This window comes from Leptonychotes weddellii, chromosome 5 (genome assembly GCF_054177405.1).
Source record: "Leptonychotes weddellii isolate Sample4059 chromosome 5, ASM5417740v2, whole genome shotgun sequence".
In the NCBI taxonomy this organism is placed as follows: domain Eukaryota; kingdom Metazoa; phylum Chordata; class Mammalia; order Carnivora; family Phocidae; genus Leptonychotes; species Leptonychotes weddellii.
In genome coordinates this window covers 3117314-3132556 of record NC_138373.1, presented here as the reverse complement: position 1 = coordinate 3132556, position 15243 = coordinate 3117314, and positions in this window count along the sequence as shown.

Here is a 15243-nt window from a genome sequence, read left to right as displayed (position 1 = left end):
CTCACAACCCTCTGATTGGCCTCTAATAGTCACATGACCACATGAAGCTGAAAGGGAGTCTGGGAGGCGTAGTCTCCACGTGGGTGGCCCTGTGCCTGGCTAAAACGCCATTAACTTGGAAAAAGGAAAGGCAGAATTTGGGAGGACAGTCAGCAGGAGGACCTTGAGGGATGGCGGAATCAATTCATCGATCGGGGTGGGTTTTCCTTCTCCCCTGCCAGAGTTAGGCTACTTCTCATAAGCACCAGCTCCATTCTTTACAGACCCACTTCCTGTGCTTCTGTGGCCCAGACGAGAAGAGTGCCCGTGTCTGCCCTGTTTCGGGGCAAACCCCTTCATCTTAGGATGTCCAGCCGCCATCAGCCCCCCTCACTCCCCACCTCCCCCATCCTGCACGGTTAGCTCTGCTCCGTCCGGGCTGGTTGTCAGTCTGCACACGTACCCTGAAGTCTGTGGACTATATTGGTTTTCTGGTTTCCCCAAAAATGGGGTTTATGGGGTTTTTAAGTTCTGCTTGTTCTTTATGCACAATTTCCAGGAGGAGACAGAAAAAAACGGTCTTATGCGGCCATGTTCATTCTGAAAGGCAATGGACTAGTTTAACGAGTCACTTTATTCTGGTTAGGAGTCAAGGACTTAGCCTCTTGGGAGATGGTGGTAAAAGGGATTTCTCTGTGGGGCGAAGAGACTGCGGCAAGTAGCAATTTAGGCTGGCGGCAGAAAATCGGCTTGATTAATGACAACAGGATCCAACAAGGAGGGGAGAATGCATCTGAGTTAGGGCTGAAAGCGGAACAACCTTGGTAACATTGCTCTGGGCAAAATGTGAGCTGGTTTTCCAGCACGGCAATTAGTCCAGGTGCACCTTTCCTAGGATCATAGGCAATGATCCTACAAAAAAAGTAAAAAAAAAGTCCAGGAAGGGAATGTGTGTAAGTGGCATTGAGTAAGTGCAGAGATCTCCGTGGGCCTTGGTGACCCGTGCTGGGCGCAGTGGCTACGGGTCCTAGAGACGCAGAGAGCAGAGGTCTGGGAGACTCATCGTCGGGGCTGCAATGGCTCCTATCTGATGTCTCCAGCCCACTCTAGCTTGCAGGACAAAATTCCCTCTGCAGCATGCAGATTTGTCCTGTTTTCCTTCTGAAGCAGACTGCCGGTCTCAGGGCCAGAACTGTGAACACTTCCGCTTCCACGATGTAAACCTCCACCAGGCTAACTGGAGACATTTTGTGACACATTTCGATAAGGCAGCATGGCTTTCTTCCAGGAATGCTTCCATTCAGGACATGCTCAGTAAGCCAGGTGCCCTGCCGGATGCTGAGGACGGGGTGTTCCACTTTACAGGTAAATAACTGAGACTCACAGGCCTCAAGTGTCTTGTTTAGAGTCACTAAGACATGAAAGTGGTCAAGTGGCTTGGGTGGATACTGCTACCTGTCTCTATAACTCCTCATCTCCTTCCTTGCCGACAGGAACTCGAGTTTAAGGCCTCAATGCACCCAACCCCAAGTGATGGCTTATGATTAAGACAATTATAACAAAGCTGTTTCCCAATTCCTCAGTCCCTCCTGCAGTTAGAGGGAGCCATGTGATCCAGTTCTGACCCATGAAACCCAATGAAAACACTGCTCCATGTGGCTCTGAAAAGCCTTTTGCTTTTTGGAAAAAAAAAAAAAAAGGGAGGGTGGAATGTGGCTCACATGACTTCTCACACTTCTTATTGCCTTGTTAGCAGATGTGATATCTGGTGCTGCTGCAGCCATCTTGTGACCATGAGGAGATAAAAGGAAGGAAAGAAGGAAGATAGGAAGGAAGGGAGAGAGAAAGGAAGGAAAGGGGAGAAAGAAGGAAAATCATGAGCCTCAGACTTAACACAGCCTGGGTCCCTGGTGACATTATTAAAGCAGCTAAAGCAATGTCAGCAACTGCCTACTCCAGATCTCTGAGAGTAAAATAATCCTCTCTTATAAAAACCCACATTGTTCACATTTTCTCTTAACTGCAGCCAAATGCACACCCAGTAAAGTAGCAGAGCAGAGTTGGACTGTCTTCAGAGCTGTCTGACCCCAAAGTCCTTGTGGTTTCCACTCTGCTGTGGTAGCTGCTTGGCAAAAAACTCCTCAGCAGGTTCTCAGAATCCAATCGAACACAGCAAAAATGTCACACAGCAAGGTCAGGCTGAAGGAGCCACACGCACAATGCTGAGTCTCACCTTGCTGGGTGAGTGCCACCTAAGTCCTTCCTGCCCATGGCCTCACTCAGCCCCAAGTCCTCTGGATTGAGGCCGAGCCTGCCCCATGTGTGAGGTCTGAAGCGTGTGGGAGGGTGGGGATATAACTTTGACTGAGGTAAGGAATCCAGCAGGACCTACCGTACCGGGTGGCTGGTCTTGTCCTAGAGGAGTGTTTCCTGTCATAGCTCCAGGAACCCCTGGGTGTGCCTCCTTGCTGTTCCTGCAGCACCGGGCATTACCAGGCCCTCTGAATTGACTAGGAAATCACTGTTTTTCTGTGCAGAAATAGTTTCAGTTTCTGTAAAAACAAATTACCCCAAAACTGAGGGGTGCAAACCAGAATTCATTTTATTTTGCATGTGGTTTTTGGGGGACAAGAAGGTGGGGAGGGTTTGGCAAGGCAGTTCTCACTTGAGTCACTCATGCTTTTGCCACCAGATGGTGGCTGATGTTCAGTGGTCCAAGGACTGTGTGGGGACGGGCATCCAAGATGGAGTACCCAGCGGCCTCACTCCTCAGGCTGGCGGTCGATGGAGCTGGGAGCCAGAGCACCTGCAGGTGGCCTCTCCAACATGGTGGTCTCAGAGCTGTTGTATTTCTAACATGGCACCTGGTTTCCTCCAGAAGCCTCCAGAGCAAGCGTCCAAAGAGAAAGGGCTTTTCCTGATCTGACCTTGGGAGTCACACAGCATCACTTCCAATTCATCCTGTTGGTCACAGACAACTCACTAAGGTCAGCCTCGCTCTGGCTGGAGGGACACAGAATCAAAGAATTCTAAGCAAGTGTTTTTATAACCAAGCACAATCATCCGGAAGGAGATTATGTTGGAGAACCATCTAGAAGGGAAATGTTCTGTTGGCCAACAGCACTGGGTTAAAGGCAGAGATGCCCAGAAATTGTAGACCATGTTTTCAAGCAGCCGTTGTCTCTTTTCTGATTGGAAAATAATACATGTTAATTGTGGAAGCTCCGGAAAGCAGCAAGTTAAAATCATGCTGCACGTAATTTCACCCGAGAGAGAACCACTGGTAACATTCTGGTGTGTTTCCTTTCAGGTCTCTTGTCCCCAAGATAATCTCAGACCGTACTTAGTTTCTGTGCAAGAAATGAAACAGGATAGGGGCTGGGACAGGCCTGGGGAACTGGGGAGTGTCTGTCTTAAATGTGCTTGTCAGGGGGGCCTTTCAGAGGGGGTGGTGTTTTCACTGAAACCAAAATGATAAAAAAGGCTCTGGGAAAAGAACAGATGGTACAAAGACCCTGAGGTAGCAGAGGATCTGGTATGTCTGTGGACTGGAAGGGGGTCCAGTGAGTCTGGAGTGCATTGCATTTCAGGAACAGGCATAGAGTGGGGTAGATGTCATCAAAGGCCAGGCTACACAGGGCTTCTCTGCCTTGGTCAGGAGAGTGGATTTTATCCTAAGTGTGATGGTGAATTTTAAGCAGAGAACAGAAAGGATCCAATTAAAAACAGTTTCTCTGTGTGTTTTAGTTTGCTGGGGCCACCATAATCAAACACCACAAATGATGTGGCTTGAATAACCGAAGTGTACTGTCTACCATTTCTGGAGGCCACAAGTCTGAGGTCAGGGTGTCTCTGGGGTGGGTTCCTTCTGAGGCTGAGAGGGAGGGTCTGCTCCAGGCCTCTCCCCCTCTGCTTCTGATGGGGTGCTGTCAATCTGTGGTGTTCCTTGGCTTGAAGGGGCATCACCCCAATCTCTGCCTTCATTTTCACGTGGCCTCTTCTTGTGTGATGTCTGGGTCCGAAGTTCTCCTTTCAATGAGGACACTGGTCATATTGGATTAGTCCCTGCCCTGATGACCCCCTCTTCACTTGATCACCTGCAAAGACCCTATTTCCAAATAAGGTCACATCACAGGTACTGGGGGTTAGGGCTTCAACATCTTTTGGGGGCAGGGGAGCTCAATTCAACCCATGAAATTGTTGTTGCTTGGGTAGATGAGTTTGGGAGCAAGACTGCAAGGCAGAAGTCTGACTTTGTTCCATGAGCATTGTGCTCTGTTCCTCTGTGGTCGGAGGTGAGAGGCAGGCCCTAATCCAGTCTGACTGGTGTCCTTGTAAGAGGAGATCAGGACCCAGAAAAAGGCGACATGAAGCCATGGGGATAACATAGTCATCTCCACCTGTGCAGACCTCATCTGCCCATTCTTGTCCATAGTGTTGGTCAACAGAGATGATAACTTAATTTTCATTCCACATAGTTCAGTCCCAATATCAGCATTTTGGGCAGTAGGCTCACCTAACGGCCCTCATTTTGTATCAGTGACCGTTACTAGAGAATATAGTTTGTGCCAGGCTAGAGGCTAGGATGTCTCCATGTGGGTAGGGCTGCAAGCCCAAGCGCCACACAGTGGGTTTGTGGAACCCTTCAGTGGGGGCATCAGGCAACTATTCACATTCTGAACTGGACAACAAATTAGTTGCTCCTGGAGAAAAGTTTTTGTTTTTGTTGTTGTAGTTGTTTTAGTTATTTGCTTGAACTTTGCTTTTACTTTTGGTCACCTGGGGGCAAAACTATCTTTCCATAAGATGAACCATATAAATTCCCCAGAAGATAGCAAGAGAAATCCAGATTTCTAGAAGGGAGGATTATTTTAAAATAAGGGGTTGAGAGTGCATCTCTCTGGAAAGGGAAGGAGAATAAAGTCCTTTTTTATCCCTACATTAACTCTGGATTCTGAAGTCTGAAAAAAAGTACCACCAAGGTCTCCCCATTTCTCCCAGATAAAGGACCCAGAGCCACATGACTATTGATTACAGATCTTGGAAAGACGGAGAGGGAGCTGAAAGTCAAAATGAAGGGTCATCAAATAAGGAGAAATACATTTTCCTCTATTGAAATAAGCTCTGTATTTTAGTCCAGCACTCATTGGGAGATATAATTAACACTGGGCAGGAAGACAAGACAAATCACAGCAAACTGATTCAGCAGAAATCATATCAGAGCTGGTTATTGACCTCAGCAGGGGAGAGAAAAACCAATCATGGAGGCTCGTAGCTGCCAGTAAGTGAAATGCACCCTCCACGCCCCACCCCCCCCAACACAGCCCTCTACTTGGGATGAACAATTGTTCATCTGCACGCAATAAAATAAGAACAGCACATAAACAATACTCAGTGTCTTAAAAATGAAATCATTAGTGTAACTACATATGCTGCTCATCCTTTCCCTCCTGAAATGTATGAAAAATTCCTCCGCCAGGGCCAATTAGGATCTTCTACCCCTTGTGCAAGAAGGCTACTTATTATACGTGACAACCTAATGCTAAAAAGATGCTTAGAAATAAAATCCAAGCTATAATCATTTGGCTGAATAAGACTCCCTGGCTTTGCCAGCCTCCTATATTTGCTGAAAATCCTCCTTTCCACAAAGGTTATGTCTCTGTTTACTATTTATTATTGTGCCTGCATGGCTGGCTGGTGGCGGCGGTGAGAGGTGATGGACGGGAAACCCGGTCCACAACTTGGGTGTGCCAGAAATGTTTTATGTCTTCAGTGTCTTTAAATCAACTTAATTGTATCTCCACTTGGCTGTGGGAATAAAAGAGGCTTTTTCTAGAAATTGAGTCTTGCCTTTGGAGTTCCAGGTGGGGCAAAGACAGCTGAGAACAGAGAAACCCCCTGCCAGCTCCTGTGGACTCTTCAGATCTGAAACTCTCTTGTTGCCTCTGAACTAGGTTTGGGTGGGATCCACATCTGTGGGACATCACATGGCCACTGTCTCTGAGGTCAGGGCACAATTTGGAGCGTCCCTGCCTGCCCTGTAGCCTCCACCCCACACACTCAGGAGATGTTCCTTTTTTTATCTGAGAGAAACTCTCTTTCTGTCTCCATATTTCCCTCAAGAGCTCACTTCTCTCTTCAAACTCTATGTTCCCAATGAGCTTAAGCTTTTGAAACTAAACCAGGTCGGGAAAGAAGTTATCTGGCAAGCACTTCCTGACTCCCTTCCTGCACCAAATCTCCTGATGCTGATGGAATCAACAGGATCCATTGCAAGAACTCTGCATTTCAGTGAAGTGGGGACTGTGGCATCTCTGTTCTCTGACTTCTCCTTGTGTCTTACTAGGCCAGCTCTTAAAGAATTAATAGGGAGAGTCAATACGTGTGCATCTAATGATATGATCTAGTGTCTTTTAATTAATGTTTTTGGAGTTGGCATTGCCATCAACTTTCTTGTCAAAAATGTAAGTTAATATCTAAGACTGTGGGTTTGAGATAATCCCTGAGGGACCTCGGCAGTAGAGTCAGCAGGATCCTGGAGTATTCGGGTTATGAAACATCTTTAAAGAGTGAGCACGTCCCTGAGAGTCCTTGGTTTATTCATTCAGCCTAGTCTTGAAGCAGCTAGAAATTTCAATGAATATGAATAATTCTTTAAAATCAAGCAGAATTAGATAAAGATATGCCTGGGCATACAATTTAGATGACGGTAATGAAGCCATCCTTTGTAGATGAGGAAACATGGCTACCCCACTAGCAGCAGTTGGTTCAAATATCTTTCCAGTAAAAATAATGGATTTGCACTAATCTGTGTTTCTCTTTTACTTCTGGTTTCTAAAATCCACTTCAAGGTTCCAGTTCTGGATAAGATGGAGTAACACTTCACCTGTATTTTCCACTGTGTCTAATTATAAAACCTGGACAGAATGCATGGAACAGTTACCGGAGGACCATCAGAAGAAAATAGTCCTGGGCAGATTGGGGAAGAAGACCAGGATTTAAAGGTCCTCCAGTGGTGGTGAGTTTGCCATTCTTCCCTCCAGTGCCGCAGCCTGGATTGGATGTAGCTGGAAACCCACATGTGAGCTGTGGGGGCACAGGCAGAGAGCGCTCAGGGGAAGCTGCTAGCTCTGGCTCAAAGTCGAAGAAAGGGACTCCTAATCCCCAGAAAGCACAGCAGTGCCCTGGGCTTCCTTTTCTTTCTTCCTTCTTGTTTTCCCCATTCTCTCATATCCTGCCTCTCGGACAATCCCAGAGGTGGTGGCTGGTGAAGGGACCAGCAGGAGCCCAAACTCAGAGAGGGGAGCTTCCTTCTATGTTCAGTGGAACTATGACCCTCAAAAGGACACCAACCCTGGAGACTTTTCTCTTCCTGTCCTTCCTCCACATGGGCCCACGTGCAGTCCTGCTTGCAGAGGTGGCCAGCAGGCTGCAGTGACTGGAGCCTTAAGCTTTGGCCAGAGGACCATAAAGTGGGGGCCCAGAGAAGTGGAATGCCTCAATACACTTCAGGTTGAAAACATACCAAGTACACTTTCTAACAACAGTAGAATTCAATGAGTGATTGATGACAGGAGAAAATTTGGGAAACTCACAGAGACATGGAATAAAAAGCATTTCTAAATAACGTAGGACAAACGAAGAAATCACTAACAGAATCAAAAAGCATTTTAACATGAATAAGAAGAAAATGCAACATACCAGAACTTAAAGAATGCAGCTGAAGAGTGCTTAAGGGAAATTTATAGTAGTAAAAAACGAAGAAAGAAGAAGGATGATTCAAACCAATCCAGCCTTTCCACATTAACAAACAAGAAAAAGAAAAGCAAGCAAAACGCAAAGCAAGTAGAAAGAATGAAATAATAAAGAACAGAGCAGAAATATAATAAAATAGAATTCCTATGGATTCTTTTTCTCTCGGACAAACATTAAAAATAGTCTCTCAGTTGTCTAATCGAAAAGGTCCTGGAGCACTGGGTGTTATATACAACTAATGAATCATTGAGCACTACAACAAAAACTTATGATGTACTATATGCTGGCTAACTAAACATAGTAAAAAAAAAAAAAGTCCTGGAGTACACGTCTTGTGATGAGCACCAGGTGTTATATGTAAGTGTTGAATCACTAAATTGTACACCTGAAACTAATATTACACTGTATGTTAACTAATTGGAATTTAAATAAAGATTTAAAAATTAAAGAAAGAAATATGATAAAATAGAGAATAGAAAATCAATATAGAATATCAACAGAACAAAAACGGGTTCTTAAAAAGATCAACAAAACTGACAAAACTCATGTAGACTGCCCGAGAGAAAAAACCAGAAGAGTCAAATTACTAAAATCAAGACTGAAAGAGAAGGTGTGCTTAGTAACTTCACAAAAATAAAAAAGATTATAAGGGAATTCTGTGAACAATTATAGAGATAACCAAGATAACAAATGAGAGAGACAAATCCCTAGAAATTTGCAAACCATCTCCGGAAAAAATTGAAAATCTGAATAGATCTATAGCAAGTAAAAAGATTGAATTAGCAATAAAACTTCCCATGAAGAAAAGCCCACAACCAAATGGCTTCACTGGTCAATTCAGTCGAACATTGAGAGAAGAATTAACACTAATGCCTAACAAACTCTTCCAAAAAATAAGAGGAAGAACATTTACTAATTCTGTGAGGCCAGAATTACCCTGATACTGAAACCAGACAAAGATATCACAAAAACAAAAATACTCCAACACTACACATTAATATCCCTTATGGATAGAGATGAAAAATCCCTAACAAAATCTTAGTAAATGAAGTCCAGCAACATATGAAAAAGATACACTATGACCAACTGGGATGGAAAGTGAGATTGGTTTAATATATGAAAACAAATCAATATAATAAAAATATTAAGAGAATAAAGGACATAAACCATATGATCATCTCAATGGACACAGGAAAAGCATTTGACAAAATCCAATCCTCTTTCATAATACAAACATTCAACAAACTAGGAATAGAAGGGAACTTCCTCAACCTGATAGAACATCTATGAAAAACCTATACTTATGACAGTTATTGGTGAAAAATTGAAGGATTTCCCACTAGGATCAGTAAAAAGACTGTTAGGCTTGCTTGTACCACTTTTGTCCATGTTGTGCTGGAAGCTTCAGCCAGGGTAGTTAAGGAGCAAAAAGATATAAAAACATCCAGGTTTGAAAGGAAGAAATAAAACCATCTCTATTTGCAGAAATATGATTTTGTATTTAGAAAATTTCAAGAAGTACAATTAAAAAAAAACCTATTAGGACAAATGATGAGGTTAGCAAGGTTTCAGGATGAAAGACCCACACACAGAAATCACTTGTATTTCTCTACACTAGCAATGAACAATCCTAAAATAAAGAAAACAATTCCCTTTATAATAGCATCAGAAGAGTAAAATAATTAGGAGTATATTTAATAAAGGAAGTTCAAAACTCATACACATTAAACTATGAAACATTGTTGAAAAAAAGTTCAAAAGATCTAAAGAAATGGAAAGACATCCCATATTCATGGATTAGAAGACTCATATTGCCTACATATTCAATGCAATCCCTATCAAAATCCCAGCTACTCTTTTTCCCCCTCCCAGAAATTGACATTCTCATCCTAAAATGCACATGGACATGCAAGGGACCCAGAAGAGCAAAACACTCTTGAAAAAGAATAAAAGTGAGTACTAACATTTTCTCATTTGAAAACTTATGACAAACTATAGTAATCAAGATAATGTTGTACTGGCATAAGGATTGACATTTGGATCAAGGGAATGGAACTGAGAGTCCAGAAATAAAGCCTTATATTTATGGCCGATTGATTTAGAAAAGGCTGCAAGACAATTCAGTGGGAAACAATAGTCTTTTCAGTAAATGATGCTGAAACAAGTAAATACCCACAGGCAAAGGAACAAAGTGGACCCCTTCCTCACTTGATCCACAGGTATTAATTCAAAGGGATTATAAACCTAAGTGTGAGAGCTAAAACCACAACTAGAAGAAAATACAGGTGCAAATCTTCATGACTTTGGATTAGCCAAGTGTTCCTTAGATATGACACCAAAACACAAGCCAGAAAAAAAGAGATAAACCTGACTTTATCAAAATTAAAAACTTTGGAGCTTTAAATGAAAACATCAAGAAAGGGACAAGACAACCCACAGACTGGGACAAAATGTTTGCAGATTTATATCTGATAAGGAACATAAAACCTCTTACAACTCAGTAATAATTGATTTTTAAAAAATAACCCAATTTGAAAAATGTGGGCAAAGGATCTGAGCAGATAGTTCTCTGTAGAAGATATATAAATGGCCAAAAGCACACGAAAAGATGTCTAACATCATAACCATTAGGGAAATGGGAATCAAAACTTCAATGAGCAACCATGTCCCACCCTCCAAGACGGCTGCGGTCACCAAGACAGAGAACACAGAGCATTGGCAAAGACTGGGAGGAACTGGAACCCTCGTGCACTGCTGGTAGAAACGTGGGATGGATCAGCCACTTTGGCAAGCACTTTGGCAGTTCCTCAAAACGCTAGACACAGAGTTATCATCTAGCCCAGAAGTTTTGCTCCTGGGTTTCTACCCAACAGAAATGAAAACACAGAAACTCTGTACATAAATGTGCACAGCAGCATTACTGGTCATCCCTCCAAAGTGGAAGCAAGCCAAGTGTCCATCTACTGATGAAATTGTAGTCTGTGCTCTATCCATGCAGTGGAATCCTTTTCAATGATAATGTACAACAAATTACTGAAACATGCTACCATGAGCTTCGAAAGTATGTGAAATGAAAGAAACAGTCACAAAATACCACCTATTGTATGATGCCCTCTGTCTCGAGTGCCCAGAAGGTGGATCTGTAGAGAGAAAGTAAATTAGTGTTTACTGGGGCAGGAGGATGGAGGTGACGTGGGGGGTGAATCCCAAGGTACAGGGTCTCCATTGGGGGTGATGAAACTGTTCTAAAATTCGATTTGGGATGGTTGCAAAACCGAATATACTAAAACCCATTGAATTATACCCTTTAACTGGTAAACTGTATGGCATATGAATTCTCTCTCTCTCCACTGGCGTACATATATATTTAAAGAACCAGCACACGATTCTGGCTGATTCTTAGGGCCATTTTACCATTGACATCAGAGTTTGTGAGTGTTAAAATATCACAATATTCTGAGCTAAGGTCTTACTGGTTGGCTCCTATTTTGGCAGGTGCAGTGGCACTGGGCTTTGGCCCTATTCATCACGATGGAAGCCTCCACTAACCTGGGCAAGAGCCAGCAGGTCTACGATGCGTGTTGTCAAGCCCCAAGCAACCCCGAGCCCCACCTCTTGGGAGGACCATGGGATAGGCCTGCAGCAAGGCAGAGGTCATATCTTAGGGCTGTCCTGGTGCACAACTCCAGGGGGCGCTGGTGACTTTGTCATCTGCGGAGGGGGTGACCTCTTGCATGAACAGTTGCACCTGGACCACCGCAGGGAATAGAAGCTCACAAGCTGTGTTCTTACATCCTCTCCGTGAATTCTCGAAGCCAACAATTGCCATGGGGGGATGTTTATTTCTCCCTCGATATTCCTGTGGCCGTTTGACAGTGAAGCAAACAAGACCGGCTACTATATTGATGCTTGGGAAACCTCCCCAAGTTTATGACTCCTGCAGCCTCAGGTTGCTGCCACCCTGCAGTCCTTGTCATCCCTTCAGGAAGAAGAACAGAGAGCAGGAGACGTACTGAATACGTTTCCTGTTGCGGGAGCTCCGGTCCCTTTGAGGCGTCTCTTGCTAAGGTCTTTGGGGCTGGACAGACGATGGACACATCAGATAGAAGACGGGGTGTGGGGGAGACGGTGGTTGAGGCTCATCTCCAGTGCCTGCTGCCCTTCAGGTGGCCAGTCTGCAAAGTGTCACATGTCACACGGGGCTACTCTCGGGGGGGGGGGACATGTGCAAAGCAGAGCAGGGAACCCCCACTTCAGCACCAATATTTATGTCAGCTCTGTCTGAGGTCCTGATCTTTGGGGGCCAGGAACAAATATCTGGAGTCCTAGGAAAATGCCACCCTGCAGGAAGCCACGCGGGGGATTACTGGGGGTGCCCTGGGGGAGGGAAGAGATGTATCTTATCAACCATCTCTTCATAGGTTCACTTTTACTCACCCCCCCTCCTTCAGGGTGGGTCTAGCAAATGACCCCGACTTGTTGCCGTTCGGGCGAGCCCTACAGTGGCGCACTGTTTGATGCTTCCCCAAATATCTGGACTTTGAAACCATAGTTTTAGGACCATGACTGTACATCTGAGCAAAAAGAAGAGAATCTGGAGTAGGTGGTGGGATAAACCGGACAGAGTGACTGGGCTCCTCATGCAGCTGGTTAATATGAAATTATATTATTTTGTTTGGCTAAAACATGATCCTAAATCTTCTTTATTTTCCGTGCCCCCATTGCTCTCCAGAAACGTTGTAGTTACTCTCGTCAACAGATTATGACACAGCTTGGCTCTCCGGGCTGAGAGGGTTTTCAGATTTCAGGGTGACATTTTATATATTTTCCCTCACTAGGCATTTGGGTCATTCTGTGCATCGTTAAGGACTTTTCACCATGCACGAAAATAATCCAGGACTGCGTGCAAATTCAAACGTGGAGCGGGAGTGTGTTCCGTTGAAGGTCTGTGGCCTTGAAGGTCCGGCACCTGCTCCTGGTGTCCCCGGGGCCCTGGTGGTCTCTGAGGTGCTTCTCTGGTTTCTGACAAAACACCTACCATGAGCCAGGAGCCACAACCTTTCCTGACAGGAGGGATGGTGATTATTGACGGGGGATCAAACGAGAAAGAAAACCCACTGAAATGTTTTGTTGTTGGTGTTGGTTCAGTTTTTGGTCCGCACGGCTGCCCAGGACTGAACGTGAACCCTGACCTCCTTCGTTAGAGACCAACAGCCTGTTTCCAGTCCCGACACCTGACTGTTCTGCTTCTGCTTAGTCTGGATTTGTATTTGACCGTCCTCACCGACTGGTGAAAATATGGGCAGCTCTTTTTTTCACCTGACATCTCTACAGACCTTTAAAATCTAATTACGTGATGTTCTGATTAGAAGGTCAGTTCATGTTGATGGCAGAAATTCGAGGAAATGCACAAACTTGTGGACAAAACAAAGACTGCTCCAAATCACCCCTCCCAAAAGCCAGCGTTCCCATCTTGGTGTGTTTGCTGGGCTCTCATTTTCCACCATCGCGGGCAATTATCGAGGGCCTGCCGTGCATGAAGTGCTGCTCCGTGTGCTATTTTTTTTTTTTCCCCTCTGTGCGTATTTGTCTCTGTATTTACTTATTTCAGATTCGGATCTTGCTTTCTTCCCCGTGATGTTTTATTGCTTGCGTTTCCCAAGGCCATTCGGTAGCGTTTTAACTGGTACGTAGAATTGTCAGGCAAGCTTATCATGGTTTATTTAACTTTAATTTTTTTATTTAACTTTTTATTTAACTTTACTTATTTTTACATATTTAGGAGATTTCTCATTTCTGGTTGTGAGTAACTCATGTCTGTATCTAAAGCTTTGTGTGGTTATTGATTTGCTACTTGGGTATAAATTGCTAAGTGAGATTCCTAGTCCAAGGTGTAAACACTGTAGTTGTTGTGAATGCTTCTGCCTCAGTGTGGCTCCAGAAATCCTGTGGGGCTTTCTATTCTGTGAGGAGTTGAATGAAAATGTCCACATCATTGCACTTATACTCACATGGGGTGCTACCTTTTTTAGAGCCTCGAAATTTCAATTTTTAAAAACGATTTATTTATTTATTTGAGAGAGTGTGAGCATGAGCAGGGGGAAGGGTAGAGGGAGAGAATCTCAAGTAGACTCCATGCTGAGCGCAGAGCCCGACGTAGGGCTCGATCTCACAACCCTGAGATCATGACCCGAGCTGAAATCAAGAGTTGGATGCCCAACCGACTGAGCCACCCAGGTGCCCTGAAATTTCAATTTTTAATACTTCATTTTGCATTGTTTTATATTTTTGATGAGTACATCAAGTATTTTACATGTTTGGTAGTTATTTTTCTAGTTTTGGAACTGGCTTTAAAGCCATGGTTTTTCATGCACACTGCAAATGCTTCTTCCCACTTTGTCTTTCCACTTTTAATTTTGTTCATGGGTTCCCCCCCCCCAATTTCAGTATGTTGGTATAATTCCATTCATCTCTGGTGCCATTTCTTTTGTGTTGTTATGCCTGAAAAGTCCTTTCTACCTTGAGACTCCCTGTATTTCTTTCTAGATGTTGGCTTGGTTTTTATATTGAACTCTTTAGACCATCCATCATTTATTTGGTAAATGATACAAGGAAGGAAACAGACCACTTTCATTCATCCATTACCTATCTTGCTGCATTTCGTGAGTGGTGGGCAGTGTAAGATGTGCTGGCAGATACGGGAATAATGACGTAGGATCTGGGGCCATGCTGCTGGGCTTCATGCCCCTCAACCTCTCTGTGTGATCCTTAAAATGCAGAGAATGGTGGGCTTGTTTGAAGCATTAAATTACTATCTTTAAATAGTTCTACTTTGAGATGTAATTCACATACCTATGAATTCACTGATTCAAAGTGTATAATTCAATGGTTTTTATTTTTTTTAATGTATTTTTAAAAAACGATTTATTTATTTGAGAGAGAGCGAGCATGAGCGGGAGGGATAGAGGGAGAGAGAATCTCAAGCAGACATCCCACTGAGTGCAGAGCCTGACATGGGGCTCTATCTCATGACCCCGAGATCATGAGCTGAGCTGAAATCAAGATTTGGATGCTGAAGTGACTGAGCCAACCAGGTGCTCCTGTATCATTCGGTGGTTTTTAAATACACTCACATTGTTGCGCATCCAATACCATAATCGATTTTAGAACGTTTTTATTACCCAAAAAAGTCTATTCTGGATTATTTCATATGGATGGAGTCACGCAACAGGTGGTCCTTTGTGGTAAGTTTCTGCCACTTAGCATGTTTTCAAGGCCCCTGCACGTGCCCGTACTTGATTCTTGTTCGTGCCTGAATTCTGCTCAACTCCATGGGTATGCCGTATCTTATTTATCCATTCTCAAGCAGATGGACATTTGAGCCATTTCTACTTTTTGGCTGTTAAGAATCATGCTGCTTGAGTATTCCTGATGACTTTTTGCATCATCATATACTTTCAGGTCTCATGGGCATATACCTAGGAGTGGAATTGCTGGGTCCTACAGTAA